The 16542-nt window shown below is 37.1% G+C and overlaps 1 protein-coding gene across 1 annotated transcript in view; it reads left to right on the top strand.

Moving 5' to 3' along the window:
• The window catches only part of LOC133644068 (lipoma-preferred partner homolog), a 320875-nt gene that overhangs the window by 15700 nt on the left and 288633 nt on the right, over nt 1-16542 (top strand). Inside the window, exon 2 of the mRNA XM_062038391.1 lies at nt 14879-14936. The gene's annotated coding sequence lies outside the window, so the exon portion shown is untranslated. The remainder of the gene's footprint in view (nt 1-14878; nt 14937-16542) is intronic.

The raw sequence follows: 16542 nt of genomic DNA on the forward strand, positions 1-16542 counted from the left end.
AGCAAGTAGTGGACATAGAGAGAGAGAGAGAGAGAGAGATCAGAAGGCATAAGAAAAAGTATCTGCATTTGATTGTTTACATTTGATTATTAGCAATCCGGGGAGGGTGTTAGTTTAGGGTTGTAACTGCCTGGAGGTGAACTTTTATTGCGGTTTTGAAGGAGGATAGAGATGCCCTTTCTTTTACACCTGTTGGGAGCGCATTCCACATTGATGTGGCATAGAAAGAGAATTAGTTAAGACCTTTGTTAGTTCGGAATCTGGGTTTAACATGGTTAGTGGAGCTCCCCCTGGTGTTGTGGTTATGGCGGTCATTTACGTTAAGGAAGTAGTTTGACATGTACTTCGGTATCAGGGAGGTGTAGTGGATTTTATAGACTAGGCTCAGTGCAAGTTGTTTAACTCTGTCCTCCACCTTGAGCCAGCCCACGTTAGAGAAGTGGGTAGGAGTGAGGTGGGATCTGGGGTGGAGGTCTAGAAGTAACCTGACTAGCTTGTTCTGAGATGTTTGGAGTTTAGATTTGAGGGTTTTGGAGGTGCTAGGGTACCAGGAGGTGCATGCGTAATCGAAAAAGGGTTGAACGAGAGTTCCCGCCAGAATCCTCAAGGTGCTTTTGTTGACCAGAGAGGAGATTCTGTAGAGAAATCTCGCTCGTTGGTTGACCTTTCTGATTACCTTGGTTGCCATTTTATGACAGGAAAGGTTAGCCTCTAGAATGGAACCTAGGTAGGTGACCTCATCTTTCCTGGTGATAACAATGTCACCCACTTTTATGGTGAAGTCACTGTGACTTATAGTCCGAAAAGTACGGTATATGCGTCCTCTTTTTGGGATTTCACAATATGGTCAGCCTACAATAGTCCCACCTCCAAAATGTACCGTGCTCGATTACGGATCAGAGCACCCGAGTCAAGAAAATTGGACTTTAAGGTGTGAAGTTAGCGATCTTAAAGGCCTACTGAAATGAATTTTTTTTATTTAAACGGGGATAGCAGATCCAATCTATGTGTCATACTTGATCATTTCGCGATATTGCCATATTTTTGCTGAAAGGATTTAGTATAGAACGACGACGATAAAGTTCATAACTTTTGGTCTCTGATAAAAAAAAAAAAGCCTTGCCCCTACCGGAAGTAGCGTGACGTAGTCAGTTGATCGCCTCCTCATATTTTCCTATTGTTTTCAATGCAGCTAGAGCGATTCGGAAAAAAGCGACGATTACCCCATTTAATTTGAGCGAGGATGAAAGATTTGTGGATGAGGAACGTTAGAGTGACGGACTAGAATGCAGAGAAATACATATCTTTTTTCGCTCTGACCGTAACTTAGGTACAAGCTGACTCATTGGATTCTACACTCTCTCATTTTCTATTGTGGATCACAGATTTGTATTTTAAACCACATCGGATACTATATCCTTTTGAAAATGAGAGTCGAGAACGCGAAATGGACATTCACAGTGACTTTTATCTCCACGACAATAAATCGACGAAACACTTTAGCTACGGAGCTAACGTGATAGCATCGTGCTTAACTGCATATAGAAACAAAATGATAAAACCCCTGACTGGAAGGATAGACAGAAGATCAACAATACTATTAAACCATGGACATGTAAATACACGGTTAATGCTTTCCAGCCTGGCGAAGCTTAAAAATGCTGTTGCTAACGACGCCATTGGAGCTAACGTGATAGCATCGGGCTCAAATGCAGATGGAAACAAAATACATAAACCCCTGACTGGAAGGATAGACAGAAAATCAACAATACTATTAAACCATGGACATGTAACTACACGGTTAATGCTTTCTAGCTTGGCGAAGCTTAAAAATGCTGTTTCTAACGACGCCATTGTAGCTAACTTAGTAACGGGACCTCACAGAGCTATGATAAAAAACATTAGCGCTCCACCTACGCCAGCCAGCCCTCATCTGCTCATCAACACCCGTGCTCACCTGCGTTCCAGCGATCGACGGAAGGACGAAGGACTTCACCACGATCATCCGTGCGGTCGGTGGCTAGCGTCGGCTAGCGCGTCTGCTATCCGAGTCAAAGTCTTCCTGGTTGTGTTGCTGTAGTCTGCCGCTAAAACACCGATCCCACCTACAACTTTCTTCTTTGCAGTCTTCAACAAATTGCCAAAGATTCACGAACACAGATGTCCAGAATACTGTGGAATTATGAGATGAAAACAGAGCTATTTTGTATTGGATTCAATGGTGTACCGATACTTCTGTTTCACTGGTTATGTCCCGCGCATACGTCATACGTTCTCATGATTTTCACTTTGCACAGCACTTGTGTTTTCTATAAACGCTAGAAGGTTTCAATGATTAGTCGGGGAAAAAGAGGATTTTTCTACTGAGCAGGAAGACTTAGGATGGCGCGAGCGTCAAATAGAGACCCTTTTTCTGTCCCGCAACATTCCACTGGTGTCATAAGACGCCATGCTGAGTCAAACATGTCAGCGTTTGTCACAGCTTTCACGCCTAGAAAGAGCTGCGTTCATCAGGCCGCCGGCAAACGGGACGTCTGCATATTTCAGCGGGCTCGGCGGCGGCGGCGGGATTAATTGCCAACAAGTCCCCCGTGGTCGCGGAACGCAATTACCCACTGACCCAAATCATTGTCTGGGCTGTGAGCGTGTCAGTGTTTACACCTGGGACCTCGCCTCAGCCCGCCCAGACATCAGCCAGCGCTTACGTCTGCTGTTGTTTGATATAGGACAAACATTTATCAGCATAACAAGTCTCCGCTCGCCATCAGTCGTCGTCGTCCTCAGGAAACTTTTCACTCTTTCAACCTTTAATTGCACAACTGCGGTTTATTACAAATAGATTGGGGAAGTGCATCCTTGCAGGTCTTCATTTAAAGGGGAACTGCACTTTTATTTCATTTTTTTTTCCTACAATTTACCCTATCGTTCACAATCATTATATAAACAAAAAAAGAACACGTGTTTTATTTATTTTTTAGGGCTGTAAAAATGCTAAAAAAACGCTTGGAAGATGCGACTGAGTCACACTTGTAGCCTTCAAAGTCTCTAAAACAACTTTAAAACCCTCCGTTTTTTAAAAACACTGCAAATATATATATATATATAATGTAGTAACAGACACCTTCATAACAATATGTAATATGTACAATATACACACTGCAAGTATATATATATCATGTAGTAACAGACACCTTCATAACAATATGTGATATGTACAATATACACACTGCAAGTATATATATAATGTAGTAACAGACACCTTCATAACAATATCTAATATGTACAGTAATTACCCTATTTTGATCATTTTTATCATTGCCGGAACTAATTCTTGGTCGCATTGATGCCCGTTTCCATAGCAGCACACTTCCAATGAGACACTGTGGACACTTTGCAGAGATTTTAAAACTGGTGTAATGAGACACTATGGACACTTTGCTGAGATTTTAAAACTGGTGTAATGAGACACAATGGACACTTTGCAGAGATTTTAAAACTGGTGTAATGAGACACTGTGGACACTTTGCAGATATTTTACAACTGGTGTAATGAGAAACTGTGGACACTTTGCAGATATTTTAAAACTGGTGTAATGAGACACTGTGGACACTTTGCAGATATTTTAATACTGGTGTAATGAGACACTGTGGACACTTTGCAGCGATTTTAAAACTGGTGTAATGAGACACTGTGGACACTGCAAAGATTTTAAAACTGGTCTAATGAGACACTATGGACACTTTGCAGAGATTTTAAAACTGGTGTAATGAGACACTATGGACTTTTTTGCAGAGATTTTAAAACTGGTGAAATGAGACACTATGGACACTTTGCAGAGATTTTAAAACTGGTGTAATGAGACACTATGGACACTTTGCAGAGATTTGAAAACTGGTGTAATGAGACACTATGGACTCTTTGCAGAGACTTTAAAACTGGTGTAATGAGACACTATGGACACTGCTGAGATTTTAAAACCGGGGTAATGAGACACAATGGACACTTTGCAGATATTTTAATACTGGTGTAATGAGACACTGTGGACACTTTGCAGAGATTTTAAAACTGGTGTAATGAGACACTATGGACACTTTGCAGATATTTTAATACTGGTGTAATGAGACACTGTGGACACTTTGCAGCGATTTTAAAACTGGTGTAATGAGACACTGTGGACACTGCAAAGATTTTAAAACTGGTCTAATGAGACACTATGGACACTTTGCAGAGATTTTAAAACTGGTGTAATGAGACACTATGGACTTTTTTGCAGAGATTTTAAAACTGGTGAAATGAGACACTATGGACACTTTGCAGAGATTTTAAAACTGGTGTAATGAGACACTATGGACACTTTGCAGAGATTTTAAAACTGGTGTAATGAGACACTATGGACTCTTTGCAGAGATTTTAAAACTGGTGTAATGAGACACTATGGACACTGCTGAGATTTTAAAACCGGGGTAATGAGACACAATGGACACTTTGCAGAGATTTTAAAACTGGTGTAATGAGACACTGTGGACACTTTGCAGATATTTTATAACTGGTGTAATGAGACACTGTGGACACTTTGCAGATATTTTATAACTGGTGTAATGAGACACTGTGGACACTTTGCAGATATTTTAAAACTGGTGTAATGAGACACTGTGGACACTTTGCAGATATTTTAAAACTGGTGTAATGAGACACTATGGACTCTTTGCAGAGATTTTAAACTGGTGTAATGAGACACTATGGACACTTTGCAGAGATTTTAAAACTGGTGTAATGAGACACTTTGCAGAGATTTTAAAACTGGTGTAATGAGACACTATGGACACTTTGCAAAGATTTTAAAACTGGTGTAATGAGACACTATGGACACTTTGCAGAGATTTTAAAACTGGTGTAATGAGACACTATGGACACTTTGCAGATATTTTAAAACTGGTGTAATGAGAAACTATGGACACTTTGCAGAGATTTTAAAACTGGTGTAATGAGACACTATGGACACTTTGCAGAGATTTTAAAACTGGTGTAATGACACTGTGGACACTTTGCAGAGATATTAAAACTGGTGTAATGAGACACTGTGGACACTTTGCAGAGATTTTAAAACTGGTGTAATGAGACACTGTGGACACTTTGCAGAGATTTTAAAACTGGTGCGCCATTGGTGTTTTGAAAGCCAACACCTGCTGCTAGCGAAGGTGTGCACAAACTACTTAATAGATTTTTATGACGATGGGAAGCTGATATTGAGAGGAAAATGTGATTTAATTGTCCAGTTCAACTTCCTGTACTTTGTGAAATTGGCGATAGATGCGCTGAGAAGTGACTGACTTTGGCGTCGGTCGAATCGCATCCGTCTGACGCCGGCTGGGTTCTTGATGAACCAGCGTTGGATTCCACAGAGGACACGGAAACCAAACAAAAGCGAAAGCCGGGGCTTAGCCAAATGGAGAGTGTGTATTTACGTAAAGAGCTTTAATGCTGCAAGATTGAGACTTAATGCCCTCACAGAGGTGGAGGGACCTCGCACACAGCCGCCATGTTTCGGAGCATCAGGAGGAAAAGCTTCTCTGCTCGCGTGGCGCCTTTAGTCCTCACTTAGTGGCTCGGCCCACAAAAGGCTTCGTTAGCGGATTAAAGTCAATTGTGTGGTAGCCTGCATTGTGGATGGAGTGCGTGCCACCCCTTTACCACACCCTCTGACAGCTCAGGCTCACGAGTGTCAGGTTGGAGGTCACTTGTGTTGAGGTCCCACACATTCAAGTCAACCCTCTTGTAACTTTCCTTTGTTGGGAGCGCTCGTTTCGCCACAAACAAATCTAGACCGCCACAGATACATTTGGTACAACCTGCCCAAGAACAGACATGCAGTGACAGGGTAGACGGAACAAAAAGACACTCGTTTTAGCAACAATCGACAGTATCTGTATTTTCGCCACAGACAAATCTAGACCGCCGCAGATAAATTGGGTACAACTAGCCCAAGAACAGACATGCAGAGACAGGGTAGACGGAACAGCAAGACTCTAGTTTCCGCAACAAACATCAATATTAGTTTTTTCGCCACAAACAAATCTGGACCGCCACAGATACATTTGGTACATTCACCCAAGAGCAGACATGCAGAGACAGGGTAGACAGAACAGCAAGACACTTGTTTTGGCAAAAAACATTTGTTTTTTCGCCACAAACAAATCTGGACCGCCACAGATACATTTGGTACATTCACCCAAGAGCAGACATGCAGAGACAGGGTAGACAGAACAGCAAGACACTCGTTTTGGCAAAAAACATTAGTTTTTTCGCCACAAACAAATCTGGACCGCCACAGATACATTTGGTCCATTCACCCAAAAGCAGACATGCAGTGACAGGGTAGACGAAACAACAAGACACTAATTTTGGCAACAAACATCAATATTTGTTATTTCGCCACAAATAAATTTGGACCGCCACAGATAAATTTAGTACAACCTGCCCAAGAACAGACATGCAGTGACAGGGTAGATGGAAAAGCAAGACTCTTGTTTCGGCAACAAACATTAGTTTTTTCGCCACAAACCAATGTGGACCGCCACAGAAATTTGGTACATTCACCCAAGAGCAGACATACAGTGACAGGGTAGACGGAACAACAAGACACTTATTTTAGCAACAACCAACAGTATTTGTATTTTCGCCACCGACAAATCTAGACCGCCACAGATAAATTGGGTACAACTAGCCCAAGAACAGACATGCAGTGACAGGGTAGACGGATCGGTCAGACACTCATTTTAGCAACTAGTATCAATGTTTGTTTTTTAGCCACAAACAAATCTGGACCACCACAGATAAATGTCATACAACCTGCCCAAGAACAGACATGCAGTGACAGGGTAGACGGAACAGCAAGACTCTTGTTTCGGCAACAAAAATCAATATTTGTTTTTTCGCCACAAACATATCTGGACCGCCACGGAACATTTTTATACGTTCACCCAAGAGCAGACATGCAGTGACAGGGTAGACGGAACAACAAGACACTTGTTTTGGCAACAAACATCAATATTAGTCTTTTGGCCACAAACAAATCTGGACCGCCACAGATACATTTGGTACAACCTGCCCAAGAACAGACATGCAGTGACAGGGTAAACAAAACAGTAATATACTCGTTTTGGCAAAAAACAGTTTTTTCGCCACAAACAAATCTGGACCGCCACAGATACATTTGGTACAACCTGCTGAAGAACAGACATGTTGTGACAGGGTAAACGAAACAGCAATACCCTCGTTTTGGCAAAAAACACTTATTTTGCCACAAACATATCTGGACCACCACAGATACATTTGGTACATTCGCCCAAGAGCAGACATGTAGAGACAGGGTAGACGGAACAACAAGACACTTGTTTTGGCAACAAACATCAATATTAGTTTTTTGACCACAAACAAATCTGGACCGCCACAGATAAATTTGGTACAACCTGCCCAAAAACAGACATGCTGTGACAGGGTAAACAAAACAGTAATACACTCGTTTTGGCAAAAAACATTAGTTTTTTTGCCACAAACAAATCTGGACCGCCACAGATACATTTGGTACATTCACCCAAGAACAGACATGCAGTGACAGGGTAAACAAAACAGTAATACTCTCGTTTTGGCAAAAAACATTAGTTTTTTTGCTACAAACAAATCTGGACCGCCACATATTAATTTGGTACATTCACCCAAGAGCAGACATGCAGAGACAGGGTAGACGGAACAACAAGACACTCGTTTTGGCAACAAACATCAATATTAGTTTTTTGGCCACAAACAAATCTGAACCGCCACAGATACATTTGGTACAACGTGCCCAAGAACAGACATGCTGTGACAGGGTAAACAAAACAGTAATACACTCGTTTTGGCAAAAAACAGTTTTTTCGCCACAAACAAATCTGGACCGCCACATATAAATTTGGTACATTCACCCAAGAGCAGACATGCAGTGACAGGGTAGACGGAACAACAAGACACTCGTTTTGGCAACAAACATCAATATTAGTTTTTTCGCCACAAACAAATCTGGACCGCCACAGATAAATTTAGTACAACCTGCCCAAGAACAGACATGCTGTGACAGGGTAAACAAAACAGTAATACACTCATTTTGGCAAAAAACATTAGTTTTTTTGCCACAAACAAATCTGGACCGCCACATATAAATTTGGTGCATTCACCCAAGAGCAGACATGCAGTGACAGGGTAGACGGAATAAAAAGACACCCGTTTCGGCAACAAACATCAATATTAGGTTTTTCGCCACAAACAAATCTGGACCGCCACAGATAAATTTGGTACAACGTGCCCAAGAACAGACATGTTGTGACAGGCTAAACGAAACAGCAATACCCTCGTTTTGGCAAAAAAAAACAGTTTTTTCGCCACAAACAAATTGGACCGCCACAGATACATTTGGTACATTCACCCAAGAGCAGACATGCAGTGACAGGGTGGACGGGGAACAGCAAGACACTCGTTTTGGCAACAAACATCAATATTAGTTTTTTCGCCACAAACAAATCTGGACCGCCACAGATAAATTTGGTACAACGTGCCCAAGAACAGACATGCAGTGACAGGGTAAACGGAACAACAAGACACTCGTTTTGGCAACAAACATCAATATTAGTTTTTTGGCCACAAACAAATCTGGACCACCACAAATACATTTGGTACATTCACCCAAGAACAGACATGCAGAGACAGGGTAAACGGAACAGTAATACACTCGTTTTGGCAAAAAGCAGTTTTTTCACCACAAACAAATCTGGACCGCCACAGATACATTTGGTACATTCGCCCAAGAGCAGACATGCAGTGACAGGGTAAACGGAACAACAAGACACTCGTTTTGGCAACAAACATCAATATTAGTTTTTTGGCCACAAACAAATGTGGACCGCCACAGATACTCACTCAGTGAATAATGTTAAATGTAATATCCGGGCCTTGCTGACATATTTGAACAGACTTTTTAGATGTCCGTTATGCAACACGACCTCTCAAGTGAGCCCGGATGTTTCCAGTACTTTCTACCTGCAGTCCAGGGCTTTCTTTAGCGTGTCACTCGCCGAGCTGTACCTGCACATACTTAGCCGTATAGGAAGTCTATAAATACAGGCCTGCAGGCGCAAGGTGTGTATACATTTTTCATGGGCTTCCTCCCATCTACCTTTTCAGGCTGCCCACATTAGGACCCAATCAGGCCGTCCACCGCAGAGCACTCGCCAAGTCTCCATGGAGACGTCATGTGTGCTGACTCAAACGCGCCTTTATATTCCTGCTCATAAAAATAGCAGAAAAAGAAGAAGGCCATTAAGGCCAATTACCCTCATTTTTGTCCCAGCAGCACTCGAACGCAACACAATTCACTCATTTGACCAAAATCTAGTTACTTATTGTTTTACCCAAAGTGCAGGTAAACAAACGACAGAATAATGCATAATAATAATAATAATAATAATAATAATAACAATAACAATAAGACCAACTTTGGTGGTGATTGTTTTACAAACTATGCAGGACTGTATGCAAATTGATAACATGTGTAAACAATGAACATCACACAAAGCACACTGAACGTAAATAAACATAAGCTTACATAATTGTAAATAAACGTAAGCTAACATGAATGCAAATATACAGTATGCAAGGCAACTTCATGAATGTAAATATACTTAAGCTGGCATCATAAATGTAAACAAATGTAAGCTAATATGAATGTAAGCCAACATCATGACTGTAAATAAACGGAAGATACAATTCAGTATGCTGTTTTGCAAGACTTGTGTCACGTGACCTCAAACTTTATTTATTTTAAAAAAAATTTTTTACACTGAAATTATTAAAATTTAGTTTGCTGTTTTCAAGACTCATGTCACGTGACTTCAAACTAGAATGTATTTATTTTTTTAACACTGAAGTTTTTTTACACTGAAATTATAAAAATTCAGTATGCTGTTTTGCAAGACTCCTGTCACGTGACTTCAAACTTGACACCTCATTGGCTGCTTCTGGGACAGGATCGATTGCTTCAGCCTTAAAGGCCTACTGAAATGAATTTTTTTCATTTAAACGGGGATAGCAAATCTATTCTATGTGTCATACTTGATCATTTCGCGATATTGCCATATTTTTGCTGAAAGGATTTAGTATAGAACAACGACGATAAAGATTGCAACTTTTGGTATCTGATAAAAAAAAGGCTTGCCCCTACCGGAAGTAGCGTGACGTAGTCAGTTGAACATATACGCAAAGTTCCCTATTGTTTACAATGATGGCCGCATGAAGTGAGAGAGATTCGGACCGAGAAAGCGACAATTTCCCCATTAATTTGAGCGAGGATGAAAGATTTGTGGATGAGTAAAGTGCAAGTGAAGGACTAGTGGGGAGTTGAAGCTATTCAGATAGGGAAGATGCTGTGAGAGCCGGGGGTGACCTGATATTCAGCTGGGAATGACTACAACAGTAAATAAACACAAGACATATATATACTCTATTAGCCACAACACAACCAGGCTTATATTTAATATGCCACAAATTAATCCTGCATAAAAACACCTGCGTGTTTGTTATGCTAGCTCCTAGCTCCTCTGCTAGCTCCTAGCTCCATAGAACACGCCAATACAATTCAAACACCTGATCAACACACACAATCACTCAGCCCAAAAGACCGTTCACCTAACCCAAGGTTCATAAAGCTTATATATTTTAAAAAAGTTACGTACATACGCAAAAAAAAGTTGCGCACATACGGTCAAGCGATCAAATGTTTAGAAGCCAAAGCTGCATACTCACAGTAGCACGTCTGCGTCTTTGTCATCCAAATCAAAGTAATCCTGGTAAGAGTCTGTGTTGTCCCAGTTCTCTACAGGCGTCTGTGTATCGAAGTCAAAAGTCCTCCTGGTTAGAGTCTCTGTTATCCGAGTTCTTCCATCTTGACTGCATCTTCCGGGAATGTAAACAAAGAAGCGCCGGCTGTGTACTGTTGTTGCTGACTACGTTCGAAAAATACGTCCATTTCGCACCGACAACTTTCTTCTTTGCTTGCTCAGCTTCTTTCTCCATAATGCAATGAACATGATTGCAACAGATTCACGAACACAGATGTCCAGAATACTGTGGAATTATGAAATGAAAACAGAGCTTTTTCGTATTGGCTTCAATGTGGAAGGCATACCCGTGTTCGCCGGGCTACGTCACGCGCATACGTCATCCTCAGAGGCGTTTCGAACCGGAAGTTTTGCGGCAAATTTAAAATGTCACTTTATAAGTTAACCCGGCCGTATTGGCATGTGTTATAATGTTAAGATTTCATCATTGATATATAAACTATCAGACTGCGTGGTCGGTAGTAGTGGCTTTCAGTAGGCCTTTAATGGACCGAAAGTGAGTCTTACTTTTTGAAGCAGTTCATTTTTCGACACTGAATTCATACACTGTTAAAAAAAAGTTCATAAAATACTTAAAAGGCTAATGACAAGTTCAGAAAAATATTTAAAAGACTAATGACAAGTTCATAAAAACTCTTAAAAGACTAATGACAAGTTCATAAAAACACTTAAAAGGCTTATGACAAGTTCATAAAAACACTTAAAAGGCTAATGACAAGTTCATAAAAACACTTAAAAGGCTAATGACAAGTTCATAAAAACACTTAAAAGACTAATGACAAGTTCATAAACACACTTAAAAGGCTAATGACAAGTTCATAAACACATTTAAAAGGCTAATGACAAGTTCATAAAAGTACTTAAAAGACTAATGACAAGTTCATAAAAACACTTAAAAGGCTAATGACAAGTTCATAAAAACACTTAAAAGATTAATGACAAGTTCATAAAAACACTTAAAAGATTAATGACAAGTTCATAAAAACACTTAAAAGACTAATGACAAGTTCATAAAAACACTTAAAAGACTAACGACAAGTTCATAAAAACACTTTAAAAGAATAATGACAAGTTCATAAAAACACTTAAAAGGCTAATGACAAGTTCATAAAAACGCTAAAAAGACTAATGACAAGTTCATAAAAACACTTCAAGACTATAATATTTATAATATATAAATATTTAATTTTAATTCAATTAAAAATATATTTAATTAATTAAGCAGTTAAATGCTGTAAGCTTAATTTGGGCAATACAACGCTAATTTATGGAAACTAAACATTATTATGTTAAAGTATTTAATACAAAATAACTACTACTTCTAACTAATAACTACTACTACTACTAATTTAATAAATTTTATTTAATAAAAAATCAATTTAATTAATGAAGCAGTTAAATGCTGTTAGCTAATTTTGGGCAAGACAACACTAATTTATGGAAACAAGACATTAATATAACAACATATTTAATCCTTAAAAAATAACAAATGCTACTACTCCTACTAAAATATTTTAATAAACAATAATACTATTACCCAAAAATGTACAGAATAAACAGTAACACTACTAATACTAATACTGCTAATAAAATACACAATGAATATATACATTTTAAATTAAATATTAACCCAAAAAATATTTAATTTTAATTGAATAAAAAATACATTTAATTAATGAAGCAGGTAAATGCTGTTTGCTAATTTTGGGCAGGACAACACTAATTTATGGAAACAAGATATTAATATCTACACATTTAATACTGCTACCCAAATATTTATAGAATAAACAGTAACACTACTAATACTAATAATATTAATAAAATACACAATGAATGCAACTACAAATATGTAAAATTAAATATTTAATTTTAATTGAATTAAAAATATATTTAATTAATTAAGCAGTTAAATGCTGTAAGCTTAATTCGGGCAATGCAACACAAATTTATGGAAACAAGACATTAATATAACTACATATTTAATAAAAAATATCAGAAGATACTAAAACCACTTCTAAAATATTTTAAGAATAAACAATAACAATACTGCCACCCAAAGATTTATAGAATAAACAGTAACACTGCTAATACTAATAATATTAAAATACACAATGAATGCAACTACAAATATATAAAATTAAATATTAAACCAAAATATTTAATTTTAATTCAATTAAAAATATATTTAATTAATTAAGCAGTTAAATGCTGTAAGCTTAATTTGGGCAATAAAACACTAATTTATGGAAACAAGACATTCATATAACTACATATTTAATAAAAAATATCAGAAGCTACTACAACCACTTCTAAAATATTTTAAGAATAAACAATAACAATACTGCCACCCAAAGATTTATAGAATAAACAGTAACACTGCTAATACTAATAATATTAAAATGCACAATGAATGCAACTACAAATATGTAAAATTAAATATTGAACCAAAATATTTAATTTTAATTCAATTAAAAATATATTTAATTAATTAAGCAGTTAAATGCTGTAAGCTTAATTTGGGCAATAAAACACTAATTTATGGAAACAAGACATTAATATAACTACATATTTAATAAAAAATATCAGAAGCTACTACAACCACTTCTAAAATATTTGAAGAATAAACAATAACAATACTGCCACCCAAAGATTTATAGAATAAACAGTAACACTGCTAATACTAATAATATTAAAATGCACAATGAATGCAACTACAAATATATAAAATTAAATATTAAACCAAAATATTTAATTTTAATTCAATTAAAAATATATTTAATTAATTAAGCAGTTAAATCCTGTAAGATTAATTTGGGCAATACAACACTAATTTATGGAAACTAGACATTATTATTATTACTACTTCTAACTAGTAACTCTTACTACTACTACTAAAATACTTAATTAAGGTTAAAAAAAATGCTGCAGGTTGATGACAACCTTTTCAAATGATTTGTGTTTTTCATCCAAAAATAACCTCAGAACATGTTTAATAAATGAAAGCAGTTCAATTAATTAAAAAAATAAATAAACAAAAAGATAAAATATTGAATATATATGTATAAAATGGTTTACTTACTATTATATATATATTTTTTTACAAATAGACATAATAAATTAAATAATAAAAAGGATTGTTTCCCCCTTTTTCTTTGATTAAATGAATAAATGTGGAAGTTGTTTTTCACCTTTTAAGCATGGAAATATTAGATATTGCTTTTATTTATCCGGAAACATACGAACAATAAATATTGCCGCGCTTGCTACCGTCTGTACTTTGTATTTTATTTTATTTTTTTTGTATTGTCTGGTATCCTAAGAAGTGTTGGAAATAAAGTTGAGGAAAAAGTCCTGGTGTGCTCCTCCTACTTGCTAAAAAGTGCGCAGGAGGCCAGGATGCCATGCAAGCAGTAATTAACATGCAGCACCAAGCGTGTTGGCGTCCTAAAGGGAAACGTAGGTGTATTAATTCCTTCCTCGCCTCCCAAGTTCAGAGTGAGGAAAAAAAAAAGGTAGGGCCCCCCCACCCACCTCTCTCCTTTTGAAAAAGCGTATAAAAAAACAAGAACTGTCAGATTGAGTGACGCGCTGGTACGGCGCTTCCCCACAGTACACGCGGCAACGTGGGAAACTGACACTGTCAATTTACGGCAACAAAAGGCTTCCTCAGCAAGAACAACACATCTCGGGGCCCCTGGAGACCAAAAGAGAAATCCTCCCACCCCCACCCAAGGAGAATGTAGGACATTCCCGCACCACAAATAGAAATTTCCCTCACAATTATGGTCTTTTCCATTTATCCCCCGCAGTCAAAAGTTAGTTTAAGTTTCGCACCGCCGCGCGCTTGAAACGCCAACTTCCTGCAAGTAAACCACAAACTTTTGCCACCTGAGATTGGACAAGTCTTTGTCTTTGTACGCTCCTGACTGAAAGTTGTGTTGTTGTTGTTTCAGGGGCCGTGTTGTGTTGTGTTGTGTTGTCGAACTTGCCACCACCTCGTCTGAAAGTCAGGTATGTTCAATTTTCTTCTCTTTTTGATGACTTCTGCTGCTAAATGTTATGGCCACACCACACCACACCATTCAGTTCTATGATTACTAGGCATGTCCGATAATGGCTTTTTGCCGATATCCGATATGCCGATATTGTCCAACTCTTTAATTACCGATACCGATATCAACCGATGTATGCAGTCGTGGAATTAACACATTATTATGCCTAATTTGGACAACCAGGTATGGTGAGGATAAGGTACTTTTTAAAAAAATGAATCAAATAAAATAAGATAAATAAATTAAAAACATTTTCTTGAATAAAAAAGAAAGTAAAACAATAATATTGCAATATTTACTGTACTTGTAAAATTATTACTTTTTTGGAAAATTATTACTTTTTAATGCGAAATGGTGACATTTGTCATATAAAATTCTGACTTTTAGCACAATATTGCCATTTTTTTTTTGTCGGTTTTGTAAAACTGACATTTTTTTTAGTAAAATGATGACTTTTGTCCGTATGAGGGTATGGTCCCAAAAAGGAGGGATTTTTCAAATTGACTGTGTGTCGTTTTAAAAGTGCTACCCCTCTGGTCAACATATGAAATAACAAGTGTGCGTAAAAATTTGAAGTGCTCCCCCTCTGGCCAACATATGTAATAACAAGTGTGTGTAAGAAATTAAAATGTGCCCCCTTTGGCCAAAATTAATTTAAAAAAAATAAAATAAATATGTATATAGAGACATACTGTAGTAACTTGAAGTAAATAATGATTAAAAACCAATTACAAACAAAAAATAAATGAACTAAAAGCAGTTTTTTTCTCACAATGTGTCAATTTTTTTCTTAGAAAATTGGGAACAATTTCTCATATTCTTTCTGTTTCTGTAATATTGCAATGTTTACTCGTAAAATTATGACTTTTTTGTGAAAATTATGACTTTTTAATGTAAAATGATTCATTTTTAATGCGAAATGGTGACATTTGTCATATAAAATTCTGACTTTTATCACAATATTGCCATTTTTGTTTTTGTTTTTGTAAAACCGACATTTTTTGAGTAGAATTATGACTTTTGTCATCATTTTGCTTAGTAAAATTCCAATTATTATTATTATTATACTATTGCCAACATTTTTTAAGTTTTCTTATAAAATTGTGACTTTTGTCGAGTAAAATGACGACTCTTTTTATAAAATTTTCAACATTTTAAGTAGGGATGTCCGATAATGGCTTTTTGCCGATATCCGATATGCCGATATTGTCCAACTCTTTAATTACCGATACCGATATCAACCGATATATGCAGTCGTGGAATTAACACATTATTATGCCTAATTTGGACAACCAGGTATGGTGAGGATAAGGTACTTTTTAAAAAAATGAATCAAATAAAATAAGATAAATAAATTAAAAACATTTTCTTGAATAAAAAAGAAAGTAAAACAATAATATTGCAATATTTACTGTACTTGTAAAATTATGACTTTTTTGGAAAATTATTTCTTTTTAATGCGAAATGGTGACATTTGTCATATAAAATTCTGACTTTTAGCACAATATTGCCTTTTTTTTTTGTTGGTTTTGTAAAACTGACATTTTTTTAGTAAAATGATGACT

Source organism: Entelurus aequoreus, linkage group LG27 (genome assembly GCF_033978785.1).
Source record: "Entelurus aequoreus isolate RoL-2023_Sb linkage group LG27, RoL_Eaeq_v1.1, whole genome shotgun sequence".
NCBI lineage: Eukaryota > Metazoa > Chordata > Actinopteri > Syngnathiformes > Syngnathidae > Entelurus > Entelurus aequoreus.